The sequence below is a fragment of the Sciurus carolinensis genome, chromosome 3 (genome assembly GCF_902686445.1).
Source record: "Sciurus carolinensis chromosome 3, mSciCar1.2, whole genome shotgun sequence".
Taxonomy (NCBI): Eukaryota; Metazoa; Chordata; class Mammalia; order Rodentia; family Sciuridae; genus Sciurus; species Sciurus carolinensis.
This window is the reverse complement of record NC_062215.1, coordinates 84137686-84163364: the sequence shown is the minus strand read 5'-3', so window position 1 is coordinate 84163364 and position 25679 is coordinate 84137686. Positions and strand designations below refer to the sequence as shown.

Genomic DNA, 25679 nt, shown 5'->3' with positions numbered 1-25679 from the left:
ACGATTTTATGATGGCATAAATTATTAGGGTAATTTTTTTTTTTAAACATGAGGCTAGTCAAGAATTTCCATCCTCAGAGAATATTGTATTTGGGTGTCATGGGGTTGAGGGACTATAAAGTTGACTTTTTTAATTGGCTCCCAGTGATCCTGGTTCATGATTTTTTTTTTCTTTTTTGTCCCTTGGTTCATGGAAGATAGGAAATACAGATAAACCAACAGCTGCCTAGAGAATATGCTTTTGCAATGAAATGGTATTTCTCTATGGCTTAATACAGGGGATTCCATGCAAAGGTGATAATGGTTCTTCTCCATGGATATGAAATAGTAGGATCCAAAGATAAATTACACATTGCAAATTTCATTGTTTGATGTTGTTGGAGATAGGGAAATTGTCTATTTTCCCTTTAGGTATATCATCATTTCACTACAGTTAATACAAATAATGTCAAACCTGAATGTGGGAATAGTTGGCATGCTTTATAATGTCACATGGTATCTGATGGATCACATTAGGTTAAAACAATTGTTTATGGAATTTAAGATGTTGTGTATATGTGTGTAAGTAGGTAATTTTTCGTGATGGGACTAATTCAAAACTACCGTCGTCTTTGGAAAGCTCTTTTCCCTGCTCAATTGACCTGCCTTCTGCACATAATAGTCTCAAGAGACATCATGTCAGAGGCATGAATTTTACAGGATTTTAATATTTGTTATATCAGTGATAATAGCAGATATGATTTCCTTAGTGAAATGCATCTACGTGGAAAAATGCTTCAAAAGAAAACACTTGCTGTTTTATTTGTTTGGTTCTTTTTTTTTTTTTTAATGGAGAATTTATATGTACTGGCAAATCTGTACAGAATGAGATACTTTTGAAACTAATTATCTAAAAAGACTGCTTGAGCTCTCAAAAAAATATATACTTGAACAAAGAAAAGATTTGTTGGACTCTGAAAAGATGAGCAAAATTCTTGCCAAAAGATTTATTAAATTTGGAAAATAATATGAAGTAATGTAATAATATTATGCAATTTTAATCTACAGATTAGAAAAAAGTAATATATGGCCAAAGTTAAGGACCCACCTAAGAGCACTTGCCCAGAATAAATACCAGAGTCCAGACCTTAACTACTAGAAATATTCCACCAGCATGTCTTGAATTTGCTTCCTAAATCCATTCACTTCTCTGTGACTCCATTTCTATGATCTAACCCAAAGTGCCATTGTCTTTCTCCTAAGTCACTATATGATCTTAGCTATCCCTCTACTTGAATCACTTCTCAGTACAATAATCAAATGTTCAATTAAAGATGTGCATCCAGTCCTAGAATCCCCCTGTTCAAACTTTCCAGTGGCTTCCCATTACTTCAAAATTAAATCAAACCTCTTTCATTCTTTTTTTTTTTTTAATTTTTTATTGTTTTTACGTTTACATAGGGTAATGATGTTTATTTTATTTTTCCCCTCCCCCCCACCCCTCCCACCCCTCTTTTCCCTCTACACAGTCCTTCTTTCCTTCATTCTAACCGCTCTCCTTAGCCTAACTCTAAACCTAACCCTAAACCTAATGCTAGCCCCTCCCACCCCCCATTATATGTCCTCATCCGCTTATCAGCGAGATCATTCGTCCTTTAGTTTTTTGAGATTGGCTTATCTCACTTAGCATGATATTCTCCAATTTCGACCATTTGCCTACAAATGCCATAATTTTATCATTCTTCATTGCAGAGTAATATTCCATTGTATAAATATGCCACAGTTTCTTTATCCATTCATCAACTGAAGGGCATCTAGGTTGGTTCCACAATCTGGCTATGGTGAATTGAGCAGCAATGAACATTGATGTGGCTGTATCTCTGTAGTATGCTGATTTTAAGTCCTTTGGGTATAGGCCAAGGAGTGGAATAGCTGGGTCAAATGGTGTTTCCATTCCAAGCTTTCTGAGGAATCTCCACACTGCTTTCCAGAGTGGCTGCACTAATTTGCAACCCCACCAGCAATGTATGAGTGTTCCTTTTTCACCACATCCTCGCCAACACCTATTGTTGCTTGTATTCTTGATAATCGCCATTCTAATTGGGGTGAGATGAAATCTTAGGGTAGTTTTGATTTGCATTTCCCTTATTACTAGGGATGTTGAACATTTTTTCATATATCTGGTGATTACTTGTACATCTTCTTCTGTGAAGTGTCTGTTCATTTCCTTAGCCCATTTGTTTATTGGATTATTTGTATTCTTCGTGTAGAGTTTTTTGAGTTCTTTATAGATTCTGGAAATTAGCGCTCTATCTGAGGTATGGTTGGCAAAGATATTCTCCCACTCTGTAGGCTCTCTCTTCACATTTCTGATAGTTTCCTTTGCTGAGAGAAAGCTTTTAAGTTTGAATCTATCCCAGTTGTTGATTCTTGCTTTTATTTCTTGTGCTATGGGAGTCCTGTTAAGGAAGTCTGATCCTAAGCCAACAAGTTGAAGATTTGGACCTACTTTTTCTTCTATAAGGTGCAGGGTCTCTGGTCTGATTCCGAGGTCCTTGATCCATTTTGAGTTGAGTTTTGTGTAGGGTGAGAGATAGGGGTTTAATTTCATTCTATTGCATATGGTTTTCCAGTTTTCCCAGCACCATTTGTTGAAGAGGCTATCTTTTCTCCATTGCATATTGTTGGAACCTTTGTCTAGTATGAGAAAATTGTATTTATTTGGGTTTGTGTCCATGTCCTCTATTCTGTACCATTGATTTACCTGTCTATTTTGGTACCAATACCATGCCGTTTTTGTTACTACTGCTTTGTAGTAGAGTTGAAGATCTGGTATTGCAATACCCCCTGCTTCGCTCTTGCTACTGAGGATTGCTTTAGCTATTCTAGGTTTTTTATTCTTCCAGATGAATTTCATAATTGCTTGCTCTACTTCTGCAAGGTACATCATTGGGATTTTAATTGGAATTGCATTGAATCTGTATAGCACTTTAGGTAGTATAGCCATTTTGACGATATTAATTCTGCCTATCCAGGAACATGAGAGATCTTTCCATCTTCTAAGGTTTTCTTGAATTTCTTTCTTTAGTGTTCTGTATTCTCATTGTAGAGGTCTTTCACCTCTTTTGTGAGATTGATTCCCAAGTATTTTATTTTTTTCGATGCTATTGTGAATGGGGTAGTTTTCCTAATTTCTCTTTCTGAAGATTCATCACTTATGTATAAAAATGCATTGGATTTATGAGCATTGATCTTGTAACCTGCTACTTTACTGAATTCACTTATGAGTTCTAAAAGTTTTCTGGTGGAATTTCCAGGTTCCTCTAAATATATAATCATGTCATCAGCGAACAGGGATAGTTTGAGTTCTTCTTTTCCTATTCGTATCCCTTTAATTTCTTTGGTTTGTCTGATTGCTCTGGCTAGAGTCTCAAGGACGATGTTGAATAGAAGCAGTGAAAGAGGGCATCCCTGCCTTGTTCCAGTTTTTAGGGGGAACGCTTTCAGTTTTTCACCATTTAGAATGATATTAGCCATGAGCTTAGCGTAGATTGCCTTTATAATGTTTAGGAATGTTCCCACTACCCCAATTTTTTCTAGTGTTTTGAGCATGAAGGGATGCTGTATTTTATCAAATGCTTTTTCTGCATCTATTGAAATAATCATGTGATTCTTAACTTTAAGTCTGTTGATATGGTGAATGACATTTATTGATTTCTGAATGTTGTACCAACCTTGCATCCCTGGGATAAAACCCACTTGATCGTGGTGCACTATCTTTCTAATATATATTTGTATGCGATTTGCTAAAATTTTGTTGAGAATTTTTGCATCGATGTTCATTAAGGATATTGGTCTGAAATTTTCTTTCCTCGATGTGTCTCTGTCTGGTTTAGGTATCAGGGTGATATTGGCTTCATAGAATGAGTTTGGGAGGGTTCCCTCCTCTTCTATTTCATGGAATAGTTTGAGAAGTATTGGAATGAGCTCTTCTTTAAAGGTTTTGTAGAACTCGGCTGAGAACCCATCTGGTCCTGGACTTTTCTTTGTTGGTAGGCTTTTGATGACCTCTTCTATTTCATTGCTTGAAATTGGTTTATTTAAGTTGTGTATGTCCTCCTCGTTCAGTTTAGGTAGTTCATATGTCTCTAGAAATTTGTTGATGTCTTCGAGGTTTTCTGTTTTGTTGGAGTATAGATTTTCGAAATAGCTTCTAATTATGTTTTGTATTTCACTCGTGTCTGTTGTGATGTTTCCTTGTTCATTCCGAATTTTAGTAATTTGAGTTTTCTCCCTCTTTCTCTTTGTTAGTGTGGCTAAGGGTTTATCAATTTTATTTATTTTTTCAAAGAACCAACTATTTATTTTGTTAATTTTTCCAATTGTTTCTTTTGTTTCGATTTCATTGATTTCGGCTCTGATTTTAACTATTTCCTGTCTTCTACTACTTTTGGTATTGTTCTGCTCTTCTTTTTCTAGTGCTTTGAGCTGTAGTGTTAAGTCGTTTATTTGTTGATTTCTACTTCTTTTTTTGAATGCACCCCATGAAATAAATCTTCCTCTAAGTACTGCTTTCATAGTGTCCCAGAGATTTTGATATGATGTGTCTTTGTTCTCGTTTACTTCTAAGAATTTTTTTATTTCCCTCCTGATGTCTTCTGTTATCCATTCATCATATAATAGTGTATTATTTAGTCTCCAGGTATTGGAGAAGTTTCTGTTTTTTATTCTGTCATTTATTTCTAATTTCAATCCATTATGATCTGATAGAGTACAAGGTAGTATCTCTATCTTCTTGTATTTGCTAACAGTAGCTTTGTGGCATAAAATATGGTCTATTTTAGAGAAGGATCCATGTGCTGCTGAGAAGAAAGTGTATTTGTTCTTTGTTGGATGGTATATTCTATATATGTCCGTTAAGTCTAAATTGCTGATTGTGTTGTTGAGATCTATAGTTTCTTTATTCAATTTTTGTTTGGACGATCTATCCAGTGGTGAGAGAGGTGTGTTAAAATCGCACTAGTATGATTGTGTTGTGGTCTATTTGATTTCTGGAATTGAGAAGGATTTGTTTGACGTACGTGGATGAGCCAATGTTCGGGGCATAGATATTTATGATTGTTATGTCTTGCTGATTTATGCTTCCCTTAAGCAGCATGTAATGTCCTTCTTTATCCCTTCTGACTAGTTTTGGTTTGAAGTCCACATTATCTGAGATGAGGATGGATACTCCAGCTTTTTTGCTGTGTCCGTGTGCATGGTATGTTTTTCCCCATCCTTTCACCTTTAGTCTATGGGTGTCTCTTTCTATGAGATGAGTCTCTTGCAGGCAGCATATTGTTGGATTTTTCTTTTTAATCCAATCTGCCAGTCTGTGTCTTTTGATTGATGAATTCAGGCCATTAACATTCAGGGTTATTATTGTGATATGATTTGTATTCCCAGTCAATTGACTCATATTTGTTTTTGACATGATTTGGTTTCTCCTTTATTTGGCTATTCCTTTAGGCTAGCACCTCCTGTTGCTGATTTGCATCGTTGTTTTCATCTCTTCCTCATGGAATATTTTGCTGAGAATGTTCTGTAATGCTGGCTTTCTTTTTGTAAATTCCTTTAGCATTTGTTTACCATGGAAGAATCTTATTTCATCGTCAAATTTGAAGGTAAGTTTTGCTGGGTATAAGATTCTTGGTTGGCATCCATTTTCTTTCAGAGCTTGGTAAATGTTGTTCCAGGCCCTTCTAGCTTTTAGGGTCTGGATTGAAAAATCTGCTGATATTCTTATTGGTTTTCCCCTGAATGTAATTTGGTTCTTTTCTCTCGCGGCCTTTAAAATTCTGTCTTTATTTTTTATGTTAGGTATTTTCATAATAATGTGCCTTGGTGTGGGTCTGTTGTAATTTTGTATGTTTGGAGTTCTATAAGCCTCTTGTACTTGGTTTTCCATTTCATTCTTCAGATTTGGGAAATTTTCTGTTATTATTTCATTGAATAGATTGTTCATTCCTTTGGTTTGTTTCTCTAAGCCTTCCTCAATCCCAATAATTCTTAAATTTGGCCTTTTCATGATATCCCATAATTCTTGTAGATTCTGTTCATGATTTCTTACCATCTTTTCTGTTTGGCCAACTTTTCTTTCAAGATTAAATAATTTGTCTTCAATGTCTGAGGTTCAGTCTTCCAGGTGTTCTATCCTATTGGTTATGCTTTCTATGGAGTTTTTAACTTGGTTTATTGTTTCCTTCATTTGAAGGATTTCAGTTTGTTTTTTTTTCAGTATCTCTAACTCTTTATTGAAATGATCTCTTGCTTCCCGTATTTGGTCTTTTAACTGTTGATTGGTGCGATCATTTAATGCCTGCATTTGCTCTTTCATCTCCTCCTTCAATGCCTGCATTTGCTCTTTCATCTCCTCATTAGCTTCCCTGATCGTTTTAATTACGTACATTCTGAATTCCCTTTCTGACATTTCTTCTGCTGTGCTGTCATTGGGTTTTATTGATGTAGTATCTAGGTTTGTTTGGGACATTTTCTTCCCTTGTTTTCTCATATTGGTCAGTTGTCAGTGGGACCCTGAGATATTGCAGTTTTCCACTATTGGCTTATAGTGTCCCAGTAGATTTCCAGTGTATCACCTCCCAGCCTTCAGTAGCCTGATGTCTTGGAGGAATCTGATAAAGCAACTCATCCGAAGAAAACTGCCCCTAGCCCCCAACTGGTTCCACGGTTTGGAACTGGCTCTGTGCGGAAATGCTCTCACTGTGGGCCTGCGCCGTGCAGCTGGCCGTGTGGGAGGAGCCCACTGCCGGAGTGTGGAAGGCTACCTTGGGAAGACTCTAGCTGCCCTGCCCGGCTCCAATAAGCCACCTCTATCTGGGTCTGCCACCCGGGCTGAGCTTTATCCAGTGGGCAGACTCACCCGTGGCTCTATTTCAGTCCAAGTCTCTCAATGCCTCCCCCTCTTAGCTCCTGGGTTCTGGAGCGACCGGGGGTGCAGTCTCCCTCTAGGCTGCCATCTTGGATCGCCCCGTGAAGAGAGCCCGCAGCCGGAGTGGGCAGAGCCGCCTGAAGAGGTCTCCGGCTGCCCTGCCCTGATCCCTGAGGCTGCTTGCAGATTGAGGCTCTCCGCTGGTTCTTTGCTGGAGTACACTGCGCTGCAGCGGCTCCGGGACTCGGAGCCTGCTCTGGTCAGAAAGGCTCTCACTAGCGGGCCAGTTCTGTTCCGAGAACCTGGAGAAGCTGGCTGTGTGGCCGGGGCCCACCGCCGGAGTGCGCAGGGCTGCCTGTGGATGACTCTAGCTGCCCTGCCCGGCTCCGATAAGCCACCTCTATCTGGGCCTGCCACCCGGGCTGAGCTTTACCCAGTGGGCATACTCACCTGTGGCTCTATTTCAGTCCGAGTCTCTTAATGCCTCCCCTTCTTAACTCCTGGGTTCTGGAGCGACCGGGGGTGCAGTCTCCCTCTAGGCCGCCATCTTGGATCGCCCCGTGAAGAGAGTCCGCAGCCGGAGTGGGCAGAGCTGCCTGAAGAGGTCTCTGGCTGCCCTGCCCTAATCCCAGAGGCTGCCTGCAGATCGAGGCTCTCCGCTGGTTCGTTGCCGGAGTACACTGCGCTGCAACGGCTCCGGGACTCGGAGCTTGTTCTGGTCAGAAAGGCTCTCACTAGCGGGCCAGTTCCGTTCCGAGAACCTGGAGAAGCTGGCTGTGTCAAACCTCTTTCATTCTTCCAGTCCTTTCCTGCTGTTTCCAACCACCTCATCCCTCCTCTTTCTGTCAAGCTATTCTGGCCCCCTCATCCTCGACACCTCATCCCTCAAGCCCCTCTGGCCACCTTGTTCCTTCTTCCTGTAGTACTCCTCCTTTAGACCTTGGAATGTCAGACTCACTTATTTGCACTTCCAATTCAAGGCCATCTCCTCTAAGAGCCCTTCCTGACACAAAATTAATTATCATTTTTCTTCCCAGATCTTTTTCAATGTCTGACAATTTATTCATTGATTTATTTATTCTCACATTTCCCCCCACTATATGTGATCTCTGCCAAAAAGCGAGAACCGTCCTTGTTTTATTCACTATTGTATGTTCAGTTCCTAGAACAGTGCCTGGCACTCTTTTGGTTCTCAATGTGTATTTATTGAATGAATGAATGAATGAATGAATGAATGGCCTGAAAGTTCTTTTAGAAATTTGGGGATACTCTGCTACTCCAGTACTGTATAACCCATTCCTAACATGCATAATTAGAATATACTCTTTTCTTTAACATGTTGCTCTGAATGCTTAACTGTGACACGTTTTTATCCAATTTAGAGTGGTTAATTACAAAATAAATGAGGATATTAGAATTTCTTATGATATTTGGGATGAATAACATTTTTATTTTTAGCGACATGATAAAAAAGACTTCTAAAGGTGCTCTGTTTGAGAATTACCCTATGAATGGGGTACCTTTTATTTGTTTCATTTCAGTACTTCACTTCGGACCTCCTGATCATTCTTGGGAGTCATGGGTTATTATCCTCATTAATTGACTGACAGGCTCCTACGTGGTCAAGATTCAGGCCAACACCCATCTAAGGTGTGGATTCCTTCCTAGTTTATTATTTTTCTCTTCTCCATAGTTATAAACTAAGTATTAGGATCAGAGTTTTCTGTCCATTTTTTTCCCAATTTCAAGGTAATCTTCCTCTGACCTCCTACCTACTCTTTCCTCAAGGCTTCAAAACCCTTGCTTGTTTCCAGAAGTATCTTTCACATATGTTTACATGCTTGGGGCAGCAGGCCACTTTTCTAATGCTTGATGCTTCTCACTTAATACACAGCATATGGACTGAAGAGTCCTCAAAATTAAATGTCTGTCTCTTTAGACATTCAGAAAATCTGTACTATGGCAGAAGCAGATTCTGTGAAGAATGAAAGAAAAAAGTTATGAGGTATAAAAAGTTTTAGGAAAGGTCTATTTGAATGAAGCATTGAGGGGAAAAAAGATGATGCTCTTGAAATAAGATTGTATTGTGTCTAAAGACAGTGTTAAAATTGTGGAAGAGTTTTATTGAAAATTTCCAGAGGAGTCTCATTGCATGATAGGTGAAACAGATCTTTTTATCAACATCAATTATTGACATCAAAATGTCTCCTTAATATTTTTTCCCAAAAGATTTAAAATCAGTATACTACAGTGACACAGCCATATCAATGTTTATAGCAGCTAAATTCACAATAGCTATGGAACAAGCTAGTTGTAGTTCAACAAATGAATGGATAAAGAAAAAGTGGCATATATACACAATCGAGTATTACTCAGCCATAAAGAAGAATGGCATAATGACATTTGCAAGTAAATGAATGGATTTGGAAACTATCATGATAAGTGAAATAAGTCAGTCCCTCAATGCCAAAAATTGAATATTTTTGCTGATATGTAGAAGGTAACCTACAGTGGGCAGGGGAAGAGGGGAGAAATGGGGAAGGAGGGAAGAATAGATAGACAAAAGGGAAGAGTAGTTAGACAAAGGGTAATGAAGAGAAGTGGGGGTTAGGAAAAGGTAAGAAAGTGAAATGAACCTGTAAAAATTTTCCTATGTTCTTATATGAATATGCCACAGTGAATCCCACTATTGTATAAATCCATAAGAATGGGGTACTAAATTAGAATAAGATACATTCCATGCTTGTATAATTACATCAAAATGAATTCTACTGTCTTATATAACTAAAAAGAGCCAATTAAAAATTCTTTGAAATATATATTAAATAAATCACATTTCTGCCCAAATTCCCTGTGTTAGAAATTCTCTTTCTGTGCCTGGCTTCATTAGCATGATGGGACCGTGGTTTCAGTGCAGGTCAATTCTCTTCTCCTTTCCTGAGTTCATCTCATACCTCCGAGTATGAAATACCCATAGGACTTGTTAAACTTTATGGACTATTTTCAAAGGATTTTCTACTATTAAAACATATTAAACTATTAGTAATCAAACCACATGGTACTGGAAGAATAGAGAACTGACAGGTAAATGAAATAAAACAAATTCTAGAAAACTACCTAAGAATTTTGAGAATTTGCTACTTTAAGTCAGTGGAGAAAAGACGGATTCTTGAATAAGGTTGGAGAAAGCACTAGACACTGAAAAATATTAGAAGCCTTAAAATTATGCTTAAATGTAAAAATCATACTATGTAAATACTACATGAAACTATGGGTTTGTGGTTATTTGGGGGATTGAAGAAGGCCTTTGAAAGTGTAACACCCCAGATAGAAGCCACAAAAGACTGACAGATTTGACTACTTAACAAGATAAACTTTTATAAGGAAAAGATATCATGAAATAAAACTTAAAGAATGAAAAAGTGGGGAAATGTGCTTTCAGAATTAATTTCTCTAAAATGTTTTCTAAAAATTCTTACTAAGCATTGAGTAAAAGACTAATATCCCCGAAAGGAAAATGTGACAAGAATATAAGTAGGTAATTCAAATTAGGATAAATACAAATTGCCAATAAACATGAAAACATATTCAACGTTCTTGATATTTTACAATGACTCAGTTTTTCCGTATGTGTTAGATTTGCATATGAAAGAATTATCAATACAACGTCATCTATATAAAACAGAAATGTACACTCTCATATCCTGATGTTTGGGTACAGATTATTTTGAGTATTTCTCAAGGGGTATTTGGTAGAAGGCACCAAAAAGAAAACTTGTATCCTTTTTATTGTAGCAATTCATCATCTAGGAAATTATCTAAAGGAAATAACAAGCCATGTGTCAAAAGATAAATGCTAAATAATGATAATTACAGTATTGTTTGTAATAAATGTTAAATAATGATAATTACATTTTTCTTCTTATATTGGCAAAGAAAATAAGGGGATTAAAGTTCAGTGTCCATTAATAGGGATAGAATTAAATAAAAATGACTCATTTATTAGAGAATAGTACACATCCATTAATAAGGATATCAATCTACATTGACACGGAAAGCCACAATATATTATTGAATGAAAAAATTATCTGCCCAAAGGTCTGTGTAATATATTAATTATTTAAAAGTATGTATATGCACATTTGTGTAGTTAATATAAACCATTATATGCTCTTGTTGTTCAAAATAAGATGTCATATCTCCTTTTAGATTCTCAAACTACAAGGTCCAAGTCTAGATTTTTTTTTTAATATGGCCACAATCTTTATTAATATCCTCAAGAAAAGTATGGGGCACAATGGATGACTGCAAGGACATGCATTGTGATGACTGATTCAATGTGATTAACAGATATTGATTTATGGTTTTAAAGTCATTTTAAAAGGAATTCTTTGGTTATGTGTGTCCCAAACTCTCTCTTTGTCCAGTTTTGTTCAATAATTTTTAGCAATACTTAAATAAAAACAGGAACAACCGGTGTATCAGGTAATGTTAGTACACTGTAACACTCTTCTTCCTAAGGCCCCCTCTCCCATGAGGTCCATAATGGTCTCAGAATGTTACCAAGCTGCTGTTTATCCTTCTGGGATTCATTTAGGCTATTTTAGGCTCACAGATGGAGCCAAGTCTCAGGTGTGTTCCCTTGATGCTGGAGACTGCTACAAATACTAATTAAAGCTGTTTCATTTGAAGAGGGCCATCAGTCACCCAGCCAAAATCTTGGGAATTGCAACTTCACTAGGTATGTTGACGTTGCCAGATGTACAGCTGAAGCACATCATAAAGTCTGAGTGGCATGACCTGGTATGAACTTTTTGTTCTGGACACTTATCCTGATCTAAGAACATATTCCCTAAAGAAAGCACCAAAGATCATCCAATGAACAAGGGAGGAATATTCCTGCTAATGTAGTTTTGCACATCTCTCATGATGGATGTGCAGTCTTGATGCTTCCGCTTGGCGGGTTGTGCTGCTCCCATGTCCCTGGCCCAGCCCCAGCTGCTTTCCCAGGTAGTAGTCTAGGGAGCAGAGGATTCCAATGTCTACCAATCATAGACCTTAGTGCTTGGAAATGCCCACTGGCCTTGCCTTTCTGTATCCCTATGGAGATTATTTTTTATAGTGGTCTTTAGGATCAAACTAGATCTACTCAACAAGTTTCTGTATCTTCTAATATTAATGAAAAGGGTCGAACTGTGAAAGCTCTCCTTAAGAAAGTTTCTAATACTCCATTTGTAGCATTTTTCTTCACATAGCCATACTCAAACTTAGAGTACCAGTAGTTTGTTTAAAAAAGAATAAATTAAAACTAATGCTTTTCTTAGCTCCTACCACCTCCACTTGGGGAGAAGAAGTGTTGAGGACGTAGAGAATGGGAGTTATTTGGGGTTATGTTTTCACCAAAATTTCAATTGTTTAATTCTAGGTGATAAGGTTTCAGGTGATTTGTTTATAGATTTTTCTACATTTTAGTTTAAAAAGTAAGGATGGAATATTTTTAAAGCAGGAAATAAAAAATATTTATTTTGGTGAAGAATGAGTTTCTCAAATCTCTTCATGCAAATTCTTGCTACAATAGCTGCAATTCAATGTTTTAAGGCCCTAGTTAACCCACATGTAAAAGGGAAGGGTATGATTACTTATTTTTAGCTGAAAAAATGTTCTCTTGTTTTTCTAAGAGAAATAATTCACAATGGTATAAATAGAGCAGGGAATTCAGAGGTTGATTTTGTTTTGTGGAGGAGGTAGCAGAGGTCTGGAGAAAGTATAACTTCCTAAAGTTTACACAGGCTTGTAGGGAACAGTTAAGACCATACCTAGTGCACTGATCCCTGCTCTCCATTGAATGACATGGTATTCCACCATTTTCTGTGCCTGTGATTTTACTTTTTTTTTTTTTTCTACATTAAAAATGAGAAGTTTTTTTTTTTTTTTTTTTTTTTTTACAACAGAAACTGCTTTTATTACAAGGACATTAGGCATCAGAAGCTGTGAAGAAAAGCCAGATTCCCCTTTTCTCCTCCCACCAGGTTTCATGCTGGTCATTGTACAATCAGTCACTTGATCTTTACTGGAACCCAAAACAAACACAGGCAGTGAAAGGACAAAGGAGAAACAGAGAGAGTTTCTATTGACAGAAAACTCCTCTCGCATTGCGTCAATCATGCAAGAACCTTCTGGAGCCTCAAAAATGAGAAGTTTTTAAGACTGTCTCTAAGGTCTATCTCTGCTTTAAAACTAATGACAGTTGAAAAAATTGAATTGGAAGGCACATAAGACAACCACTTGGAATAAGTTGATAACTCTATTGACTTAAATGGTCATGTTCAGTCAGAGCTACTTCAGAATAAGATCTCTTATTTACCAATTGAAGAGATTTATTTTCTTTAATTGTCCAGCTCAAAGGCATTGAGAAAAATGAGGTCAGTTCCTCACAAGACAGCTCTTATTTTCCTCTATACCTATTAGGTATAGCTGATTTTATTGCTGTCTTAGAATGCATTTGTAAAGCATATTTTACCAAAGTTGCTTCAACGACATTCTGTGACTCTCTCAGTAATCATTAGCTCGGTCTCTGCTTACCTCATTCTTTGTGCCGTTATGACCTGAGACCACATTTGACTGAGATGGTTTGCTTTGTCCAGCATCCCCTCTCTCTGTTTTGCTCATCTTCCCTTCCTGTACTTTCTTTCCATGATTGTTTATTGGGGGGATGATTATGAGGTATCCCCCAAAAGCTCATGTGTGAGACAATGCAAGAAGATTTAGAGGAGAAATGAATGGGTCATGAAAACCTTGACCCAATCAGTGAATTAATCAGCTGATGGTATTGAGCAGTAACTGAAAGCAGGTGGGGTGTGGCTGGAGGAGGTGGGGCATTGGGGGCATGATTTTGGGGTAATTAATTGTGTTTGGCAAGTGGAGACCTCTCTTTCTGCTTTCTAAACATCATGTGATCTGCTTCCTTCCATGGAACTCTTCTGCCATGATGTTCTGCCTCACCTCAAGCCCCAAGTAAGGCAGTGTGCTGTCTATGGACTGAGACCTCTGAAACTGTGAGCCCTCAAATAAACTTTTTCTCCTCTACAATCCTGCTTTTTGGGTCCTTTAATCATAGCAGAGAAAAAGTTGACTAAAACAGGGAATTCCTTGATTCTATACTTTTCAACAAAGATGTTCAAACCCTGTCCTGTATTAATAATGGATTTCCCTCTAACATACTTATCGTTATATGTTAAAGCATGTCATTTGAACTCTTCCAAAGCAAGAGCTCTGAGAAATCTCCACAGGAGTGTTAGGATTGGAACTCAGAAGTCAGGCTCAAGAGAAAGCAGGAATATTGCTTGACAGTTAGTTATCCCACTCTAATTCAGAGGCAGTTGCTGTGATATAATGTTTGTGTCCTCCTCTTCTCCATTCTCATATTTTGAAATCCCAACCCCCAAGGTGATGTTATTAAGAGGGAGGTCTTTTCGGAGATATTGAGGTCTTGAGGGTGAAGTCCCCATGAATGGGATTACTTCCCTTGTAAAAGAGACCTCAGAGAAATCTCTTGTTCCTCTGCTATATGAGGACACAGCAAAGACAGTTACCTCTGAACCAGGAAGTAGGCCTTCACTAGATATCAAACCTGATGATGCCTCAATCTTGAACTTCTCAGTCTCCAGCACTTTGAGAAAGAAAATTCTGTGGTTTATAAACCACGCAGGTGATTGCGTTGTTGGAGATGCCTGATCAGACTACATGATGAATAGATTTAGGCACCATCCTGTGTTCTCTCCTCCTTCCCCTCTTTCTTTCTTCTTGGTTTCTTTTGTTTGTTTGGAATTTCCGCAATCTACCAGTGCTGGGGACTCGAACCCAGGTCTCCAGCTCGAGAGGCAGGCACTCTACGTGATGGGCTATATCACCAGCACCTTCTTCTTGTAAGCTACTTATCAACTTAAATACATTAAATAATTTCAGAATGATCAGAACAAAATGTGAAGTACTCTTCAGAGGATCCTCCATCATTAGTTGTAACAGCTAACATTTTGGTATGTTTACTGACCATTTTACTCTATATATGATAAATACATCTAAAGTCATATAGAATTTTTCTTTTTTGCATTAAAGTGGATTGCATATTGCAAATATATAAATATATAAATATATATGTAATATATATGTAAATTCTGCAACTTTTGAAAAATGTAATAATCCTTGAGTTTTTTGATAAGTAGATATATTTTTCAATGTAACCAGGAGATTATCTTCAATTACTTTGCTATTAATAACTTTGCCCCTTTCCAGTTGTGTTTTAAATTTAAAAGTAAAACCAATACTATAACAAATGTCCTTTACACACATGTGAAAGTTTTTTTTTTTTTTTTTTGCATTCATGCTGAATTTAGTTTATGTATTCTGTCAAACTTGTTTGGTTTTTGTCTTCTGCTGGGTACAAATGGGTGACCTTCCAAGATGATAACCTGTTGCTGGCTATGTTCTTATAGGTCCCAGAGGGGAGCCTTGATCAATGCCAAACAGCAGACATAAGGGAACTTATTATTCTCCCTCCCCCTGACAGACTACTGCCAGATGTAGTGCTTCCATATGCCCTCGCAGGAGATGGTCTGCATGATTGAGCAACCAGGTATATTTTCTGGTAAGGCTGCATCAAATTTATAACACACTACTTTGTCTTTGCTTTTCCTCCATCTCTGTTTTCTTTTTTTCTGTAATTTGACATCTTTGGGATTGTAGCCCCACCACCCAACAACCTTATGTAAAAATTTTGTTTCAGGTTTTACTTGGGCTTAGAAGAAGGTTTATTTTTAAAAAGAGAATTATTAGTTCATAGGGTATAAGAGCTTGTGCTCTTAGTCAGTTATATCCAGTTCCAAATATATGGGTATTTTTGTTTTCATTTTAATAATTGTTACCATTTTCATGTAAGAAGACTATGTTATTATATTTATCATATATTGCAAAAATACAGGTTGAATATCCCTCCTCTGAAAATCCAAAATTCAAAATGCCCCCAAATCTGAAACTTTTTGAATTCTAACATGACTACACTATGGAAAACTCCACACTATGTGTTATGGTTTAGGTATTAGGTATCTCCCAGAAGTTCATGTGTGAGACAATGCAAAAAACTTTAGAGATAAAATGATTGGGTTATAAGATGTCTAAGTTAATCATCCCATTAATGCCCTAATAGGGATAAATGTGGTGGTAACTGTAGGCAGGTAGGGTGTGGTTGGAGGAAGTGGGTCATTTGGGGTGTGCCTTTGGGATATATATTTTGTCCATGGTGAGGGGAGTCTCTCTTTCTTTTCTTCCTGGTATGATGTTCCCAGTTGTTTTCTTTAGCCACATTCTTCTACCATGGTGTTCGGCCTTATCTTGGGCCCGAAAGAATGAAGTAGGCCATCTATGGACTGAGTTTCTGAAACTGTGGGCACCCAAATAAACTGTTTTCCCCTTCATATTGTTCTTGTCAGGTCTTTTGATAGCAGCAGCAAAAAAACCGATTAAAACACTATGAAACTTAGTTTCAGCACAAAATTATTAAAAACATATTGTATGAAATAATCTTCTGCTGTTATATATAAGGTATGTATAAAACATGTAAATCTGATGTTTAGATTTGCATCTCATCCCTAAGATATTTCATTATGTATATACAAATATTTCAAAATCTGAAAACTGAAACCTGAAACACTTTTGGTTCCAAGCATTTGGGATTAGAGACATTCAACCTATTATGTTACATTATGAGCATTCAGAGACCATGAATAACTGCTCAGTGTATGTTTCATGAAACCTGTTAAGTAATGAGTTCCAGGGCTTTAATTTTGTAGCTAAATAAAACAAATCCTGAATTGGTTCTTTATTCTTCTCTCAATTATACTATAAACCAGTTACTGCTCTCCATAGAATCCATCTCTCAGAAAATATGAAGTCACTCAAAAAAGCATCAATAGGACATCCTATGTTACATTTTTGTTATTGTCAAAAAATGTTATAGAGCATAAACATTCATAACTTCATGATGGGGAGATAACTCAATTAGCTCTTCATTCTAATTTTAACACACTGGGCAGAGGATAGAAGAAATTAAAGAAGGTTTTTCATCTTACGTAGTGTTTCAGGATACAGAAGGTGTAGGCAAGGTGAGAAGTGGTTAGAATATGGAATAAACAGGAACTCTCAAAACTTAGGAAACTGAGTCTGATCTCTACCTTGTCAACTCATCCTGATGCTGAATATGATTGCCAGGGATCCTAATTCAAACCTACATTTGTAGGTACTGTTGACCTTCTGGCAACAGTGACCACGTAACTCACTCCACCACATCTTTTAAGTGGGATAACAGGGTCCGGGAGTCCCCTTATGAATATATTTTCAAGTGGGTGTGTGCCATTCAGAATGTTTCATTTTCTGGGGATAATGTTGAGAACCAGAGATAGCCCTTGGTCATGGACAAGAATCTACAGTGTGACTTGCTGGGTCAGGCACATGCTTGCATACACTCATTTTGTGTGTTTGCCATCCATATGGAAATGATTCCTAAAGGAGTTTGCTGTTGAACTGTTAATGAAGGCTCATTTTATATATTCTTCTCCATTCATTGGCTGTTCTTATTAGTTGGCTGTACTCTCAGGATCCTGAGGCTTATTTATGCAGTGAACAGTAGGAAGAACCTCAATTTCTCTGGAGAGTCTCCAAGTGAGATGCTTGCATAAGCCAATCCCTAGTTAGATAAGGGATGTCAAGACAGTAGGTATTAAAATAGGTGGACATATGAGAATGATGCTGTCATTCTATTTTTGCTTAAACTGGGAAAATAGATTATGTGGTGCATTGGTTAACTCCTGAAGTCAGTGTGCTCAGCCAACCATGAGTGTAAGGGTCTCAGCACAGATGTGAGAGGAGGGGAAATTTTTAATGAAGTGGAAATGCTTCAGCCATGCTTATAGTTGCCAATGAGCCAGATACACCTGTGCTGTCTGGGAATGAAGTCTTCATGGATTTACAAAATAGAAACTTCATTTGAATTCTAACTAGATTAAAGACACTGATGAAGCCAGGCCAGTTTTATCCTGTAATCAGTAAAACTGGGACTCTCTTTTGCAGTCACCTACTGATCACATTGTTTTGTAGTGCTTTACTAGAGAAGAGGAGGCAGTATTTATGTAGCTGCTGACATCCTGGAAACCAAATTTTCAATCCAGAGTGTAGCCAGTTCTCAAATTGCAGTATGCCAGGTCACGTAGCAAAAGAGAAAAAAACCACATACACTTAGCATCCTTTCCATTATCTAGCACATTTTATTTGATTTCTAAAGTTTCTGAAATAAACATAATCTTTAGAATAAAATATGAATAAAATTTTTTAATTTTATTTTTTCTCAATAATTTATGCACATAGTTATGGGAAACAGAAAAGTATGGAAGGTCTTACAGTGGAAGGCAGCATTCTTCTTTGAGGTACCAGAACCTGGAAATATAAATAATCATATAAATTGGATTTATGTATTTTCAATGCTGTATTTTGGGAAATCTGACAAATTAAAGATGGTTGCTAGTTGACGCCTGTGTGTGTGGGTAAGGTCTCTATGTATATCTCCTCAAGTCTGAGTGGGTTCTGTGGCTGTTCTGAAGATGGCAGAGGAGATTCTGTGCCAATTGTAGGGTTCAAGCTTTGAGAGACTATGAGTTTCTACTTCCTGTTCCTTGTAATATTTACTGGTGGAGACCATTTGCCACACTTTGAGAAAAACCCAGTTATCCCAGTGGAAAGGCTCATATAAACATCGCCAACAACGTTTTTCAGTTGCAGCCATGGGAGTGAGCTGCCTTAGATGTGGATAATCTAGCTGCACATGAACTTGCTTAGTTAATGCCATGTGGAGAAGAAGATCAAGCCTGCCCAAATTCCTAACCCACAGATTTGTAAGATATAATAAAGTAGTGGCTGTTTTAAGGTAATTTGGGGGTAATTTTTTTTTTATGTAGCAATGTATAGCAAAATGAGAATTTTTATATAAAGAAAGAGTACAGAACTTGGAGACATAAGAGTCCACGTTTCAAATTCTGACTCCAACATTTAATAGCCATATGACCCTGGCGACTGTGGGGACTGCTACAGTGTCCTTCTTAGCCTTACAGAAGAGTTTCCTCATGTGTAATATGGAAGTAATGATATATCTCTTAAAGACTATGGTAAGGGTTAGAAACAAAATGTGTAGTGTGATTATCACATTTTCTGAAATAAAATAACTCAATCTAGAAGCAATTAATTTCTATTCATCAGTTAACCCATGTCTGCCTTCCTTCTTCCTATGCGGGTTTTCGAGACCAGGGTATTACTGAAGGGAATACCCTTTTTGAATACCAATTTATCAGGGTATTTCAAAACTTTAAAATGTTTATATGTCTTTCATCAAGTAATTCCATTTTATAATGCAATTTTTAAAAACATTCCTGAATACTGGCTTTAAAAGATCTATCCATGCAACAATATGCTTATCTGTGTGTGGAAGATATTTCAAAGTGCATCATTATGTCTTGTAGACACACAAGTTAAGGTTTTGGGTGGCCATGTATGAACCTACCTCTTCAATGCAAACCCAACATAATTAGAAAACATCAAACCTAATTGGGAAGGTCATATACATACTAAAGAATTTGAGGAGGAAGCATAACTTTTGAGAAGTGTCTTGTCTATCAAATATTTATTGAGTAACAACAAAATACTAACTCTGGGTAAGATCTGGGAGAACAGAGATGGCACCAAAGCCTCAGTGCTTTTCTAGAGTGTCTAAAAAGTGACTGCTCTGGGCAGAGTTAATCCTACATCATATATGTAGATGTCTTCCCCATGATGACTTTCTTGTTAGTCTCTCTTATGATACCTCCATTTTCCCAGTCGAAGCATTTTGCATGACTCAGCTTGTGCACCATCTCCTGCAAGAAGTCTTCCTTGGATCTGTGCTACCTATTTTTTGTTCTTAGGTATTCCATAGTGTTGACTTCTTGTAGCACTAACCGTCTTCTCATCTGTGACTGCTCTGTGGGCTAGTTTTCCTTTTAAATATTTGTTTACTATTTCCACAACTAGATTAAACATTTCTCATCAGTGCATAACAAACATGTTTTTTATACACATATAGAATACCTTAGAATTGTGTTAAAATGCAGATTCTGATTCAGTATGTTTGGGGATAGAAAACAGATTTTTCAGGTAACAATCTTCCAGGTGATGTCACTGCTTTTGGATTCCAGACTAGTCTTTGAATAGCAAATAGCAAGGTTTTAGAGGCAGGGGCCATCATACAACTTTTTCTTCAGTATATTGGGCAATGCCTTGAACATGGACATTTTTCTATAAATGTTCCTGTTAGTATGTGCAAGGGAAAGAGTGCAGATCTTAGAATGATGCTGCCCTAGGTTACAATATCAGATTCACCACTACATGATCTGAATGATTATAGCATTTTATCCATCTAAAAAACAACCTTGCAGGTTTTTTTTTTTTTTTTTTTTTAAAGTCAAAATTAAATTATGCAGTTTAGAGCACTTGGCATAGTGGTCATACATAGCAAGCAACTGAAAAATGAAAGATATTTCTTGTTTACGGCATTGGAGGAAATCTATACTTTTCCAGCCTCGAAATGATTATTCAGTGGATCTGGTCTTGACAATGTGCGGTAAACATCTTAATGGGAAAGAAGATACTAACAGAAGCTTTGACTTGATTTTTAAAGATTATTGCATGTCTATTTAATCAAGTCTAACATATACACCAAGATAGAGATAGAAAAAGTCATACTGCATAAAGTGTGCCAAGTGTAGCAACATGTTGCTTCTAGTTTCTGACAATATAAAGCTGCTTGGAAGGCAATTGAAGCTGGTCAATAATATCAAAGGAGAGAGCAATGTCACTCTTTCTATCACGGTGGTTCCTACCCTGCTGGTTTGGCCCCGATAATGTCTAGGTATTCTCCAGATAAAGCTCTGGCAAAGGCCTTCAATAAGATGACGCAGAAGGTGAGCACAGTGAATGCTATGAAGCATTCAGTTCTCATGTAAATTGCAGTGGAAACGGTGCTGTATGTTGAGGAAAGTCTCCTGTTCTTCCTCAATCAGTTCCCCTTGTCTATGGACAGCAAAGGGATTGCAGCATCTCCCACGGTTAGGCGGTTTGTATTTCAAATGGGAGAGATTAATCATTTTTCCTGTATAGATTACATTTCAGAGCAGCAAAACAATTGGTGAGGGAAAGTTATTATCTTTTTAAAAGAAGCGCTGCTAATAAATGAGAAAAAAATGATAGAAACAGAAAGCCACATTTGTAGACCTTAATGGGTCTAGATGATGGTCATCAATGTCTGCTAAAACTATTAGATAAGTAATATTAGATGTGAAAATTTAAATAGATGGGTTAGGCTGAAATGACTTGAACTTAATCAATTAATCTTTTTATCTCTAAAAGAGGGACAAACAAGATTTGAGTTTTCTTTTGATATAAGGCAATAGAGACATACAGAAACTCTAAGTGTTAAAAAAGAAGTATCTGGTATCTAATAAGGCTTCTAATCTCACTCCCAGTTTACAGGAATAGAGGGATGGTCATGTTAAATGACATCACAATGCTTTATTGAGGCAAATCCAGATGTTCCACAAGACAAGTGACAGTGGCATAATTTCTAAGAAAACTATATAAATAGCACAAAAAATAGAGACTTATTATACACATAATCCAGATGCATTCTGTGGACTGATTGGATTCAAATTGAAACAAATTAACTTTAAAAATATTTTTAATTGCAAGGGAACATTTAATTTGGACTGGTTATTAAGATGCTATAATAGAACTATTGTTAATTTCATGATAAACCAGTTGGAATAATATTTTTTTAAAGTCCTTATGTGTTGAGATTTGACATATTTATTGTTGAAAGGAGTCTACCTGTACTGGGAATCAGAAACATGCAAATTCAAAGAAGTAAAATACTTCATCTTTAAAAAAAAGTTACAATGTTTGGAAATTAATGGAAAAATGAGAATACATAAAAACTCATGCAATTTAGTGGTTCTTTAAATAGTAAAACCATTTGCGAGAGCAATTTAGCATTATTTAGCAGAATCTAGGTTGTGTCTTTTCTATCTCAGGAATTTTATTCTCTTTCTGATTCTGTGAGAGCTGATTCAGATTGGATAGACAACTCTGCCTTCTACTGTGGGCCTGGCTGTATTTGGTTTCTCATTTAGAAACAGGTATTCTCTCTTTAGATTTTTTTTTTCAATAAACTTTATGTTTTAGAGTAGTTTAAGATTTACAGGAGCAGTACCAGGAATTCCCACGTGCCATACCCCCACTAACTATCTTATATCAGCATACATTTAGTACAAATAATGAACCAGTGTCAATACATTGCTATTAATTGATGGGCACAGTTTATCCAGACTTCCTTAGGTTTTAACTCTTGTTTATTTGCTGTTCCAAGATCCCATCTGAGATACCATGTTACATCTGGTTGTTGTGTCTCATTAGGCTCCTTTTGGTGGTGACAGTTTCTTAGACTTTCCTTGTTTTCAAGGACCTTGACAGTTTTGAGGAGTATTGGTTAAGTATTTTGGAGGAAACTCTTGTACTGAAAATTTTCTGATGTTTTAACCATGATTAGATTTATATGTATTTGGGCACAGAAGATCACAGAAATAAGTGTGCTTTTCATCAAATGATATAAAGAGTACATACTACCATCAATGTGATTTATGATTGTGGATTTTATGCTTGTTTACCCTGTTGAAGTGTTTGTCAGGTTTCTTCATTGTAAACTAACTCTTTCTCCCTACTTTTCATACTCTAGCTGTTTCTCACATTCCATGGGGTACACGATGCAGCACCTAGCTGGGTATGGACTTATCCTCCTTTAGGATAGAGCACCTACATAATTTGAGATTCTTCTGCATGGGACATTAGTCTCTTTTCTCTCATTATTTAATCTATTCAATCATTCATTTATATTAATATAGACTCATGGATTTAATTCACATATCATTCAGAAGTACTCTATTTCATTGTTTAGATTGCTCCAATTTTGTCTATTGGAACTTCTTTCATTTGCCTCCTATCCCCGTGACATTCATTAGTGAATGTTTGTGCTTTGTTTAAGTATCTCCTTGCTTCCCAGACTGCGAAATGTTACAGGCTCATCTTGTATTTTTTTCCTGACCTAGTACTAAAATCAATCATTTCACCATCTATTTACATATGGAAAATAGTATTAGAAATCAAGATCTGGGTGCTAAGTGTGCTCATTGCTACTGTGATGCAATTCCTTGTAGGCTCTGTCAAGTTGATAGGAAAGTAGTAGCAGTGTACTAATTTGTAGTAATATATATATATATATTTAAAAATATTTCTACAAATAATAAACTGCATGTATATTAAGTTATACATGAGATCATACTAATGTCTCCAACACCACAGCATTACCATATGGATCAAGTAAGTTAATTCCCCTTGAGTGCCTATAACCTCTTACTTCAAAGTGACACCCACTAGCTACTTCCATTAAATAAATGTTCATTTTCAGTATACATGTATAGCAGTATTGAAATTATTATCCCATACCTCATAGGAAACACTTTTATCAACCACAATGCAGAATTTATGTTCTTCTCCTGCTGTTGTTTCTGTATGTAGATTCCACTCATTTTCAATCCTGCAGTCCCTCTGACCTGCTTCAGTGAGGTTGTTTCACGAATCCACAATACAGTTAGATTCTCTTGTCACACTCTGCATTCTTCTTAAGCTTCCTTAATATCCTAAATGATATTTCAAAATCTACATGTATTAAGATTCATTCTTTGTGTTATAAAGTTCTGTGTGTTCTGATAAATGTATAATTCACCTCCACTACAGTTTTATACAAAATAGTTTCACTAGGTTAAAAATTCCCTGTGCTTATTTCCTTCCCTTTCTCTAGATCCCTTGTATCCACTGAATTTATACTGTCTCTATAGTGTCACCCTTTCCAGAATATCATGTATTTGGAATCTTACAGAATGCAGCATTTTCAGATTGCAGAAATTCTTTCACTTAGCAGTATTATTTTGTTTCCCCCATGTTTTTTACACTTTGATGATTTGTTTCTTTTTATCAATAAATAATAATTCTTTGTATGATGTACCATAGTCTATTCATTCACCTATTGAAGGACATATTTGCTGTTTCTAGTTTGGGATGAGAATAAAATTGCTATAAACCTTTGTGTGGATATTTCTCTGTAGACAAAAATTTTCACCTCATTTAAGTAAGCAACTAGGAACACACTGTTGGGTTGCATGGCAGGTCTCTTCTGTCCTTGTAAAAAACTGCCAGACTGTCTTCCAAGGTGTCTGTGGCACTATACAATCCCATTAGCTAGGGAGAGCGTTTCCACTGCTTTGCATCTTTGTAAATATTTGTTATTACTATTATTATTATTGTTATTATTATTATTATTATTTTACAAAAATTACCTATTATGAGCTTGGAGATTTGGGGAGGCAGAGAGTTGACAAAAACTTTGGTGAGGAACTTTTATTTTGGGGAGTTTACTAGGGATTGAACGCAGGGGCACTTGACCACCGAGCCCCAGTCTCAGCCTTATTTTGTATTTTATTTAGAGACAGGGTCTCACTGAGTTGCTTAGTGCCTCTCTTTTGCTGAGGCTGACTTTGAACTTGTAATCGATCCTCCCATCTCAGCTTCTTGAGCCTCTGGGATTACAGGCATGTGCCACTGTGCCTGGCCAGGAACCTTTTAAAATCCAAAAATGTGGAAGATATGAACTAGAGAGCTGCTCAGTAGTGGATTGCTTTTTGAACCAAGTATTAGCAGCGTCACCCAAGCTGGTGGGGACTATAGGGAAAAAAACAACACAAGAAGAAAGTAGAGGAGGTGTTGAAGAAGAGGAAGAGAAATATGTGATGGAGAAGTTCTCAGTCACGGAATTGTAAAGGGTGAAGTGGAATACCTCCTAAAGGTACCTCCTAAAGAGGAAGGTTCTTCAGATGAGAGCAACACATGGGAGCCAGAACAGAATCTGGACTGCCCCCACCTCACTGCTGAGCTAATACTCTCACTGAAAACAACCCATGAGACAGATAAATCAGAAAGAGGCAATGTAAAGCTGACTCTGATTCTGAAGATAAGGGAAAAGAGAGCACACCAAAGATGAAAAAAGAAGAGTCAAAAAAGCCACGGGGCTTTGCCAGGGGTTTGGAGCCGAAGCGGATTATTGGAGCCATAGCCTCCAGGGGAGAGCTCATGTTCCTAATGAAATGGAGAAGCTCTGATGAGGCTGACCTGGTCCCTGCCAAGGAAGTCAATTTCAAGTGCCCACAGGTTGTCATATCCTTCTATGAGGAAAGGCTGATGTGGCATTCCTATCCCTCAGAGGATGATGAAAAGAATTAACTCTCCTGTGTGCCAGCCCCTGTCACCTCTGACTGTGGGTTTAAGTGGGGAGGGAAAGAGTTCTACTTGTCTTGACACCATAAAGGATGTTGAGAAGATGTCCTTTGAAGAGCCAGTCCAGTTTCGGTGCCCTGCAGCAGTCTAGGTGCTTTTAAGTCATTCCAAGCTGTCTAGTTTGCACACCCATCCCACTGGAGGGGCAAGGGTAAGTGTTTCAAGGTGACCCATTCTGCACCTTACTGAGACAAGCAAAGGGCCTCCTATGAAGGACAAAATTTTCAGAATTGGGTGTGTGGGAAGGCAGAAAGATACA

General features: G+C 37.2%; 1 pseudogene; it reads left to right on the top strand.

Annotated features, from left to right (window-relative positions):
* Positions 1 to 20883: 20883 nt before the first annotated feature.
* On the top strand, positions 20884 to 25366 carry LOC124979448 (chromobox protein homolog 1-like; annotated as a pseudogene).
* The last annotated feature ends 313 nt before the right edge of the window (positions 25367 to 25679 follow it).